Consider the following 13,052-nt stretch of genomic DNA (forward strand, 5'->3'; position numbering starts at 1 on the left):
CCAATGCTCCCATTCTGGCTTTACCAAAAAACATAGACAGCTTTGACATTTATAGTGATGCCTCTAAGTTGGGACTAGGAGCAGTACTGATGCAAAATGGCAAGGTGATCGCCTATGCCTCTAGACAACTCAAGGATTATGAGAGGAACTACCCTACTCATGACCTCGAGCTTGCAGCAGTTATCTTCGCTCTCAAAATTTGGAGACATTACTTGTATGGAGCTCAGTGCAGAGTGTATACAGATCATCAGAGTTTTAAGTACTTCTTCACTCAGAAGGATCTGAATATGCGACAGCGCAGATGGCTCGAGCTGGTTAAGGACTATGATATAGACATCCTCTACCACCCAGGGAAGGTCAATAAGGTGGCAGACGCACTTAGCAGGAAGTCCAGTGTCACCTTACTATCCCTAGCAGCCATGTCACCATCCCTACAGAAGGAGATTACAGATTTTGGTCTCGAACTTATAGTGGGACAGCTCTCTACTATGACTTTAGCATCTACCCTGCTTGGTGACATCCAGACAGCTCAGGATCAGGACCCTGAAATTCAGAAAATCAAGCAAAGGTTAACAGAATCAGAAAGTGGAGAGTTCAGGGTCTCAGATAGTGGGGTATTATATTTTGGTGACAGACTATGCATTCCGGATCAGGAGGAATTACGGAATAAGATTCTAGACGAGGCTCACAGGACTCCTTATGTGATGCATCCTGGTTCCACCAAAATGTACCAAGACCTGAAGAAACGTTTTTGGTGACCTGGGATGAAAAGAGACGTTGCTAGGTATGTTAGTATTTGTCTGACCTGTCAGAGGGTCAAGGCAGAACATCAGAGACTAAGAGGAGTTTTGCAACCCATTCAGATCCTAGAATGGAAGTGGGAGGATATTTCCATGGATTTCATAGTGGGATTACCCAGAACCACGAATGATTTTAATGCCATCTGGGTAATAGTCGACAGGTTGACTAAATCAGCTCACTTCTTAGCTATCAGGATATCCCACTCCATGGAGCAGCTAGCTTAGTTGTATCTCAAGGAGATTGTCAGACTGCATGGAGTCCCACGGACCATTATTTCAGACAGAGACAGTAGGTTCACATCGCACTTCTGGGAGTGTGTACAGTCAGCATTGGGCACTAAGTTAAGATTCAGCACAGCTTTCCATCCTCAGACAGATGGTCAGACGGAGTGAGTAAATCAGGTACTTGAAGATATGCTCCGAGCATGTGCCCTAGACTTCAAGGGAAGTTGGTGCAAATATTTGAGTTTAGCAGAATTTGCATACAACAACAGCTATCAGGCCACTATCGGTATGGCACCCTACGAGGCTCTCTATGGGCGGAGGTGTAGATCTCCAATCTGCTGGTATGAGAGTGGTGAACAGAAAGAGCTAGAACTTCAAACAGATCTAGTGGCAGATACCACAACAGCTATACAGCAGATCCGCCAGAGGATAGAGACAGCTCAGAGCCACTAGAAAAGCTATGCTGATACATGGCGCAGGCCCTTAGAGTTTACAGTTGGGGATACAGTGTTCCTCAGAATAGCTCCCATGAAGGGAGTAATGCGTTTTGGGAAGAAGGGCAAACTGAGTCCCAGATATGTGGGACCATACCGTATCACTAGAAGAGTAGGCCAGGTAGCGTATGAGTTAGAGCTACCTCAGGAGATGTCAGCTATCCACAATGTATTTCATGTCTCTATGCTAAAGAAGCATATCCCAGATGCCACCCAGGTGATTGAGCCCCATTTGGTACATATCCGCGAAGACCTCAGCTATGACAGTCGGCCTATTCAGATAATAGACCGAGCAGTTAAGAAATTGTGGAACAAGGAAGTACCATTAGTAAAAGTAATTTGTCAAAGTCACACAGCAGAAGAAGCAACTTGGGAGACAGAAGCCAGTATGAGACAGAAGTACCCAGAGTTATTCTAAGTTCGAGGATGAACTTTTTATAAGGTATGGTGGACTGTAATGCCCGAAAATTCTCAAATAAATTTTCAAAATATTCTACGATTTTTCTAGAATTTATGGATATTTTTATAGAATTTTTAGATTAGCGGAAGTAGCAAAAACAAATAGAAACGTAAAATAGCTTAAGCGGGAATTGAACCCGAGACCTACTAGACCTTATGCCTTATGGATGACTCTAGTAACCAGGAGGCCCCAGCAGGGGTGTGCTGAAAGAAGAGGAAAACAATTACATTTATATTTAAGTTGGCCGAATTAACCACTTAATATAAATAGGGAGGTTAAGTGAGGAATTGTTTTAACGTAACTTTTCCTCTCCTCAAACCCTCACACACCGCCGACTCCTCTCTCCCTCACCCTCTTGGCGCCCAAGTCCAAGGAACCTAGGGTTCCGTTCCAAGGGCCATAGGAGCACCTTCCGGCGACGACTTCAACACGAGAACGTTCCTCTCCGCGAGAAGGGCACGTAGACGCGAGAAGATCAACGAAGGGATCTTCTCCACTAGAAACCTAGCGTTTAGATTTGTAAGAAACTTTGAGCAGGAGGTAAGAAACCCCTCACCTGCAGTATAAGTAGCTCTTCGTATGTTTTATGCATTAGTTAGTCATATGCAAAATTTTCCGTATATAGGGTGTGATTTAGCGCACACCAAGTGTTTGCTTTAATGCCTAGCTCAGTAAAATGGCACTATAGGCATTCCAATAGTTTAGATAAATGCAGTAGAAGCATTTTATAGCACAGTTAGTCTTGCTACAGCTTTTATGGGACTACGGTCCAATGGGTGGGCTCCCACAGTCGCCTCTAGGTTTAGATAACCTAGTTCTAGGTTCAGACAACCTAGTAAAAGCAAGACGAGAATTATTAGCTTATGCTCAGTATTTTACTTTTAGCAGTGGCACTGTATTGGACTAGATGTCCATTGGGTTGGGCTCCCATAGTCGTCCCTAGGTTTAGATAACCTAGTAAACCCTACTAGATTCGGAATTTGCAACCCCGGGTTTAGTAGGAATGCGCGCACAGCAAGTACAGTTGTCGGGCCCATCAGCAGCATGATTATGTATTTTCATCTATTTATGATAAATAACTTTCAAAACTTTGCAACATAGTTTATGTGAATACAGAGCAGCTTAGCATCAGTTAGCAGTAGTGTAGCTTAGCTTTTATTTCAGTTTAGTTCTTATGGATCCACATGATGGTTTTATGCTCAGCTATGATTGTCATGTATCGTATGTGATTATGCCATGTTTTAGAATCCATGTTTAGCAATGTTCAGCATATATTTCAAATAGCATGTTTTAAAAGCATAAATTGCATCGTATGCATGTTTTGTGAGGTAGATGGTTTCTTACTAAGCTCCCAAGCTTACAGATACTTCTTTTCCTTATACTGCAGATAAATGTAAAGGAAGGATGGATTAGCGGAGGCTGGAGGACAATGCAATAAAGATGTGTATGGATGGAACCTGGAATAAAGATCTTGGAAGAACTAGAACATTTAAGAACTTAGCATTTCTTATCATGTTACTCTTTGCTTACTTAGTTATCTAAATGCCTTGAATTGTGAAAGTATGTCTAGAATACTAGTTATCATACTTAGAATACTAGTATCTGATATTAGAATATTGTCCAGCCACCTTAGAACCTATGCATGTGAATTTGGCACGAAACAGTGCTGAAATCAGACTCCTGGTACGAAATCAGAAACCCCAATCGATCAGCCGATCGATTGGAGGCTTCTCGATCGATCAGCTGATCGATTAAGGAGTTTGTACCGCGAACAGTAAGCTCCGGGATCGATCCGGATGCGTTCTGTCGCGAACAAAAAGCCCTGGAATCGATCACTGGATCGATTGGCTCGGCTGGATCGATCAGCCGATCGATCAAGAATATTACCCCCGCGCACAGTAGCGTGCTAATCGATCAATGGATCGATTAGTCAGGCCGGATCGATCAGCCGATCGATCCAGAATTTTGTCCGTGCATAGTAGCACGCTGAATCAATCAACGAATCGATCAGATGACTCCAATCGATCAGCTGATCGATTGGAGTGTCTGATTTCAGCTGGAAGGGTCTCATTTCAGTCTTTTGATCAACTCGAAAGTTCGGGTTCCTTCCCTAGTGTATGAATGTCAATGGAAAGGTCTTTGAACCTAGTCTTACAGACTATAATAGTCATTAGCAGAGTAAGATTTTAATTAGCACAGTTTTTCGCACCTTTTAGCTTAGCACAACATAATGTAACCCCCGGCCTTACAGCCCAGCCAGTAGAAGGCGAGGCGTTACATACGTATTTTAATTGACTGATTTGCTCCTTTTCAATTGAATTGTAGGATGAATTCTTTGAATCGATTAGCAGGGTTATACTATCATGAGATCCCCAGACTTTATGGTATATCTCTGAGAATTGTATCAGGTTGAGATCCGTGATTCATTTCACATATCTAGTAGAGTTTTGTAGCAGATCCTGAGTATGGAGGTTGTTGTAGTAAAGGTTTCACCCTCCGACAGATGGACAGTCGGAGCACATTATATGGACGTTAGAGGTGTTGGAATGTATACTGAAAGCTAAGCTTTTGTAAACATTTATTTTGAATAAAGAATCACATTTGGTCAAATTGTCTACATTTAGTTGTAGTTGTTCAATTAATTTATATTGTAAATAACATAGTATGTGGTGCTACATACAGAAGATGATGTTATCAGTACCTTATAAATTATAAACAGAAGCTCACGATCAAAATGGAAAGGAACAAACCATTGGAAGGTCGTAGTGTAATTAGGAATTAGTTTATCTTGACTATATAATTACACTAGTACACTTAGAGTGTATTGAGTAGGACCATTTGAGGTCGTTTCTTTTATACTGACTTTATAAAGGAACAAATACCTCAGTTATTATGGAAGTGTGTGCTCTTAATCCTAATATAATAACAAGCACATATATTTGATATTTATTTCTTTAATTTATCAATGGGTGAGATTTAGTTCGATAAATCAATAAGCTCGATAAGTTGGGAAATGATATTACTTATAGTGTGTGTTGTTGATTATAGAAGGAAACTGTGTCCTAGTAATTTAGGTTGATAATGTCCCCAAGATAAGCTCATAAAGATTGTCATGTTAAACCCTGTAGGTGGATTTAGTCCGACATGACGATGAGGTTGAGTGGTACTATTCTTGGATAAAGATATTAATTAAATGAGTTGTCAGTAACTCACTTAATTAGTGGACATTTGACATCTTAAACATAGGGAGACTAACACACTCATAATAAGAAGGAGCCCAAAAATGTTATTTGGGATTGGTGCGGTAGTTCAATAATAGTTCTCTAGTGGAATGAATTATTATTGATAAAATTAAGTTGTGTGTTCGGGGCGAACACGGGATGCTTAATTTTATCGGGAGACCAAAACCAATTCCTCCTCTCGATCCCTATCGTAGCCTCTTATTTATAGAGTACTATACCCACCTATACCCACCTTCTATACCCACCTAAAGGGGGCCGGCCAAGCTAGCTTGGGAATTAAGCTAGGGTCGGCCTAAGCTTGGTTTATGGGTGGCCGGCCCTAGCTTGAACCCAAGCTAGAGGGGGCCGGCCATAATAAAATTAAAAAGAATTTTAATTTTAATTTTTTATTATGTGGAAGATATAATTTATTAAAGAGAATTAAAATTAAAATATTTCTCTTAAAAGGGTCTACAAAAGATTAAAGAAAGAGATTAGATCTCTTTCCTTATTTGTAAATTGGAAAGATATTTTATTTTCTCTTTGAAAATTATTCACATGTTAAAAAAATTAAAATTATAGAAATTTCTTTTTATCAACCATGAAGGGATTTTTGAAGAAAAATTTTATTTTTAAAATTTCCGGAAACAAATAAGGAAGTTTTAATTTGTTGATTGAAACTTGTCTAATTTGTCTCTCTATGATGTGGCCGGCCATTATAAGTTTAATTGGGAAATTTTATTTTATTTTTCTCAATTAATTCATGTCAAGGAAAATTAAGGAAATTTTATTGTAATTAAATTTCCTAATTTACCAAAGCCAAGGAATATAAAAGAAGGGGTGGGGGTGCCTTCAAGGGTGACAACCTCTATTATTCTCTCCCTCTTTTCCTTGGTGTTGTGGCCGGCCAACCTCTCTCCCTCTCTTTCTCTTTGTGGTGGCCGAATCCTTCCTCTTGCTTGGAGCTCTTGTGGTGGTCGGATACTACTTGGAGAAGAAGAAGAAGAAGGAGAGAAAGCTTGTATCCCTTGGAGCTTGGTTGGTGGTTTTTTCTTCATCCTTGGTGAAGCTCTTTTGTTTTGGCCAAACCTAGCTAGGAGGAGAAGAAGGTGCATTGGTGGTTTCTCATCTCGGAAGATCGTTGCCCACACAACGTCCGAGGTTAGAAGAGGAATACCGTAGAAGATCAAGAGGTCTTTCTAGAAGGTATAACTAGTAATTTTTCCTTTCCGCATCATACTAGTTATTTTTGGAAATAATACCAAATACAAGAGGCTTACGATTCTAGTATTTCGAATTTATTTTCGATGTTGTGTTCTTATGTTTATTTCTTTTCCTTGTGATTTGATTGTTCCTTTCGGTTAACCAAAGTTATTTTAGGAAATTAAATATTAGCTTTCCATAAAAGGTTTTGTCTAGTCGGTGGTGGTTGCTCCCATATCCAAGAAGGCCATGTGCCTCGCCACGTCAGTACTGGGAACCAATTATGGAAATTAATATTTAATGAAATTAATAACTTAGGTGATTTGGATCAAACGTGTTAAGTTTCGCAGGAGATCCAAGTCTAAACTTAAAAGAACAAATAAATTAAGTTTTGGATCAAACGTGTTAAGTTCCGCAGGCGATCCAAAATTTAATTTAAAAGAACACATGGTAACTAGGAAAAGGTTCAGACCTTTGTACAAAATTTTTGTACAGTGGAACCTCTAGGTTTTCCGAGTAGCAACCAACAAGAGGGTTGCTGATAGTGTGTGTTATGAGACTTTGTCTAAGAAATTGGTTGTTGCTCCAATAACCAAGAAGGCCTAGTGCCTCGCCACTGCCTGGAAGTCAGAAAATTGAAATAAAATATTTAATCAACTTACTGATAAAACATTAAAAGTAAATAATGTTTTAAAATGTTTTTAATTTTTTTTAAAAAATTTTCTTAAAATTGTCTAAAAATTGCCTAAGTTAGAATTTTTCTTTTACTTAGAAAATTTTCTTGCTTAAATTTTTTTTTCTAATTCTCAAAAATATTTATGTTTACAAAAACTTAAGGAAAGTTTTTTTACTTAGAAATTATTTCGAAAATGATTTATTTTAAACCTTGAATTTTTACTTAGAGTTTTTTTAAACATGAAATTTTTTACTTGATAATTATTATCCCATTTTTTTTGATGTGATCAAAGGGGGAGAGATAGATATAAGTTTAAGGGGAGTTTTAGGGGAATTAATATTTTTTTAAATTTTTTATTTTTTACGTAGTATTGCAAATTCTATTATTGCAATCTTCATGCTTTAAATGTTAGTTTAGTAATTTCTTTAAATTATTATTTGTCTATTTTTTTCCTAACTTGAACTTGGGTTGATGCACATCAAAAAGGGGAAGATTGTTCGACCCCGTGTTTGTTTTGATGTGATCAACCAAGTTAGGTTAGGTCCTGTTTGGTTACTGATCTCTGTGTCTAAGTGTGTAGGAACTTAGGAGCACTAGAAGTCGAGTAGAAGACGCAACTAGCGAGAAGGACGGCACCGGAAGGGTGCTGACAGGCTCAGTGCGTCCGAAGGATGAAAGAGTTGCGAGAGAGTACACTGGTGGACGAGAAGAACATGCACGACGTTCGAGGGACGAGAAGCCGGGACAGAAGCATACTCGAGGAAAAGGCCGAAAATTGGGTTCGGGTGAGCCCTATTTCTGTTGGCCGCAATCACCCAATCAAACAGAACTCCGGAAGCTAAAGTGGAGACAAAGACATGCTGGAAAAGCAGTTGGAGGCACCCTCAAATGTCGTTGAAGGCGCCTCTGCCCTCTCAGCTTGAGGGCGCCCTCAACATCATTGAGGGCACCCTCAACAACATTGAGGGCGCCCTTAACATCATTAAGGCCGCCCTCAATGCCATTGAGGGCACCCTCAACTGAGTCAAGATTGACGTTTTCGAGCGGATAAAGTTTTATCCAATCATCCCCTTGGAGGCGCCCTCAACCCCTTTGGAGACGCCCTCAAGACTCAAGATAGGATTTCCAGGAGCTATATAAAGGCCCGTGGAGCTAGGAATTATTTATTTAACTCTGTATTCAATTTCCTAGCAATGCTTAAGAGCTTTTAGTGTGTAAAGGCTTCTCTGCCTTCAGAGAAGGAGATTCATAGTGCGCTGTTCAACCGCCTTGGATTAACAACCATCTTGGTTGTAACCAAGTCAAATTGCTAAGTTCCTTTCTCTCTTTTCTATTATTTTGTTTTTATTTTATTGTTGCTATTTTAGAGTTGAAAATTTGAGGAGGGTATTTTTTATTTACAGGCAATTCACCCCTCCCCTCTTGTCGACCCCGCTGCACCAACAAATATTACCTATGCCAATTATCTTGAGTTTGTCGTTGTTCTCAAAGGCAACTGTTCCTAAGCTTTTGTCGGTAAGTTGAGTTAATTTGGTGTGATCTCCAGTCATATGTTTGGAACAACCACTAGCCAAGATCCATTTGGTTTCCTACAATATGTAGGAGTTAGGATTAGTCTGAGTTTGACTTTAACTTTTCTTAAAATGATTCTTAAGTTTAATTGTTTAGTTAAGAATAATTTCTAATTTGATTTCTTATTTTAGAAACTTTAAGATAATTTTTAAATTTTAAGATAATTTTCAATTTTGGAATAATTTAAAAAAAGAATTTAAGATAGTTTTTAAGTTAAAGAAAATTTTTTTAAATAATTTTTTTAGTTTAAAATAATTTTTAAGTTGATAATAAAAAAAATTAAAATAATTTTTCAATTTAAAATAATTTTTAAATTAAAAAAATTAAGATAGCTTTTAATATAAAAAATTTTTAAGTTTAAAATAATTTTTTAAGTTAAATTTTTTTTTAAAAATAATTTTTTATTTTTAAATAATTTTTAAGTTAAAAAAATTTAAGATAGTTTTTAAAAAAATTTAAAATGATTTTTTAAGTTTAAAATAATTTTTAAGTAACAAAGATAAAGATAGATTTTTAAAAAAATTTTAAAATAATTTTTTAAGTTTAAAGTAATTTTTAAGTTAAAAATAATTTTTAAGTTAAAAATAATTTTCAAGTTAAAATAATTTTAAAATAATTTTTCATTTTAAAATAATTTTTTAAGTTAAAACATCTTTTAAGATAATTATTTGTTTAGTTTGATTTAAATTAATTTTATTTAATTTAATTTAATTTAATTTAATTTAATTTTAATTGAATGGAATTGAATTTGATTTAATTGAATTTAATTTTAATTTTAATTTAATTTAAATTTTAATTTTTTTAATTTAATTTTAATTTTAAATTTAGTTCTTAGTCATCTCACCCGATCTAAATTTTCAATCAGGGAATCTTATAATTTTGTGAGATGAATTATGTTTAGTTTTAGAGTTTGGTTTAACTTTGTGTTAGATTCAGGTTTAACTTTAGGCTGAACAAATAGACATTCTTTGGATAAACGTCTGGACTATGGTGAGTTACCTGGACATCATTCGAGTAACCATGCCTTCGAGGTTTTCCAAATAGTCATATCCATTGAACTTAGTACATAACTTTGGTCTAACTAGTTAGGATCCATAAGGGATAGCTTCAGTTAGTTCCACTTAGCCAAATACACTAGGTCGAAGCCATATCTTCCTAGATATGCATAGATTAAGCTTCCCTAACCTACTATCATCCAAAACTTCACCAGTACCATAAGTCAAGTTAAATTGTTGTCCCTATTTAAACTAGTCCTAATTACCTTGCCGAGTAGGTTAATTTTGGAGGTACCAACTATTCTGGAGCCTCCCCCTGAATTATTATTCCATTTAGGTTTTAGTTTTGGGTTTATGTCGATTGCTTTTATAACTGTATTTGACTTGATGATAGTCTAATTTTAGGTAGGTTTTAAAATAGTTTGATTTTGATTTAGTTGGTCTTGGTTTGTGTTTTGGCTTTTGATTTGGTTTATCAGATTTTACATAGTATATTTTATCTTTGGGTATATAATATTGGTTAATTCTTACTTGCATGGTTAAGCACGCTTTCGGAGCCCAAACTTTAGTTTTTTGTTTGTGTTGAGTTATTAGTGATATAAACATTTTATTTGAACTTGACTTGTAGCCAAGTCCGGATTTATTATAAACGACTTTTTGACTATTTAATATAAGATCTAAATTTTTAGAACTAGTTATAAATTTCTCTAAAAGCCCTTTTAATTTATTGATTTCAACTTTTAGTGTTGAATTTTCCTCCTCAAGTGTTAAAGCTTGAGTTGGATTAGAATTTGTGACTTGGTCCTAGAGGTTTTGATTTTCCTCAAGGAGCAATTTATTTTTATTTTCAATTGCAATTAATTTTTTATCTAAACATGCAATGATTTTAAAAAATTTCTTATTTAAATTAAGGTATACCTCTTCGGGACCTTTGAAAACGAGTACGGACTCGTGGCTCGATTTGGGTTTAGACTCGTCTTCCGATTCGTCCTCCGATTCTGACTCGCGGGCCATTAGCGCGAGATGGCTTTGGTGCTTCTGATCTTCGGCCTTTGATTCTTTTGAAGATGAGTTGTCCCATGTTACTTTGAGAGCCTTCTTCTTTGTTGTCTTCAACTTGTCGCTCTTTAATTTCGGGCACTCGTTTTTGTAGTGACCTTTCTTGTTGCACCCAAAGTAGGTCACGTTTCTTGGTTCAATTGTGGAGTTGATCTTCTGTAGGTCTTTTCTGATGAAGTTCTTCTTTCTCCTGGTGAACATCTTCCTTACCAAGTTTACCAGGTACTCTTCGTCTTTTGAATCTTAATCATGTTGGAACCCTAAGGTTGTTTTGATGTGATCAACAAGTTAAGATAGGTCCTGTGGTTTTTTGACCCTGTGTCTAAGTGTGCAGGAACTTAGAAGCATAGGAAGTTGAGCGAAAGACACAGCTAGCGAGAAGGATGACACGAGAGAGAGCCAACGGGATCGGTGTGTCTGAGGGACGAGGCGCTGCGGAAGAGTACACTAGTGGGCGAGAAGGAAGAGTGCGGTGTTTCCGAGGGAAGAGAAGTCAGATTGGAAGATTGCTCGAGGAGCAAGAGACGCAGCTAGCAAGAAGTTCGACACGGGAGAGAGCTGACGGGCTCGGTGAGTCCGAGGGATGAAGAGCTGAGGATGAGTACACTGGCGGACAAGAAGGAAGCACGCGACGATGTCGAGGGACAAGAAGCTGGAGCGGAAGCCTGCTGGAGAAGGCCGAAAGTTAGGCTCGGATAAGCCCTATTCCGGATGAGCCCTATTCCGGATGAATGACATCACCCAAGCAAGCAGAGCCGGAGTGGAAGACCCGGACCAAGGCGAATGGAATCGGAGCAGAAGACTCGGGCGAAAAAAGTCAACACTATTGACTTTCCCACTCGGGGCGCCCGGACCAGTCCAGGGCGTCTAGACTGGGGCGCCCAGACCTGTCCAGGCACCTCGACTGGGGGTGCCCGGAGCACTCTAGGCGCCCAGAATGTGATTTTGACCATATCATGTTTGACCATGATCCACTGCGAAGGGGATAAAGTTTTATCCCCTTCCAGCGCCTGGAACCCTTCCAAATGCCCCGACCAAGGCTATAAATACAGCCTTAGTCCAGAAGCTAAACATCAACAAGCAATTAACAATATAACACTTGTGCGCTCTTCTTTTTAGTTTAGCTTCTCATTTCTGTTCTTTCATTGTTGTAAAGAGGCTTCTCCGCCTGAAGGAGATACTTGGTACGATCCATTCCTTGGATTAACAACCTCCCCAGTTATAACCAAGTCAAATCCATGAGCCTTGTCTTTTTAGTTTCCTTCTTTATTTAATTTACTCAAGTGTTCTTTTAAAGTTCGAGAAGGGTTTTGTTTTTATTTGTGCAGGGTTATTCAACCCCCCTTCTAGCCGGCCCAACGGTCCCCAACAAGTGGTATCAGAGCCAGGACGCTTCAAGAAAACTAACCACCAATCGAAGCATTGAATCAATGGTCGGACCAATCATCTACCCACCAAAGTTCGAGGGGGAGTTCTCTAGCTGGAAAAAGCGAATGCAAGTATTTTTCAAAACAAATTATTTAAGTTTATTAAATTAGTAACTAAAGATTGCTGTAAATTAGAAAAAGAGATTAAAAAATTAAAATCAACTCTAGTTAAATCTTGCCCATTAGAAAAGTTTGACAAAGTAAAATTAGAAAATGATAATTTGAGAATACAAGTAGATAACTTAAAAAATTATACATGCCCATCTAATACAAGTTTTAGAAAATTCAAGAATCTCAATTGGTATTTTAGATATCACAAGGGACAGATTAGAAATATTTCAAAGAAATATGTCCCTAAAAAATTCTTAATTAATCTAGTTAGTTGGAACCTATATTGGGTTCCAAAGTCTTGCCTAACCTAAATTTTAATCAGACTTAGCGCTTTCCGCAAGAAAATTAAACGGTTTCTTTATGAGGTTTTGTCTAGAAAGTGGTTGTTGCTCTAATAACTAAGAATGTCTAGTGCATCACCACTGCCTGGAAGTCAAATATTGAAATAAAATGTTTAATTAACTTACTGATAAAGCTTTAAAATTGAAATTAGATAATGCTCTAAAAAGTTTTCAAATATTTTTTTAATTAAAAATTTTTCAAAAATATTTTTTTAATTGTCTAACTTAGAATTTTCTTTAACTTAAATTTTTTTTTGCATGAATTTTTTTTCTTAGAAATTTATTCAAAACTAAAAGTTTCTAAAATTATTTAAACTCTGAAAATTTTTATGCTTGTAATTTTTCCTTAAAAAAATTTTACAAAATTTTTCAAAAGTAGCAAAATAAATTTTTAAAATTAATAAGTTTTCAAAATTATTACCCTTAGATTTTTCTTGGTACCCCATTTTTTATGTGATCAAAGGGGGA

This window comes from Zingiber officinale, chromosome 3A, assembly GCF_018446385.1.
Source record: "Zingiber officinale cultivar Zhangliang chromosome 3A, Zo_v1.1, whole genome shotgun sequence".
Classification (NCBI taxonomy): Eukaryota; Viridiplantae; Streptophyta; class Magnoliopsida; order Zingiberales; family Zingiberaceae; genus Zingiber; species Zingiber officinale.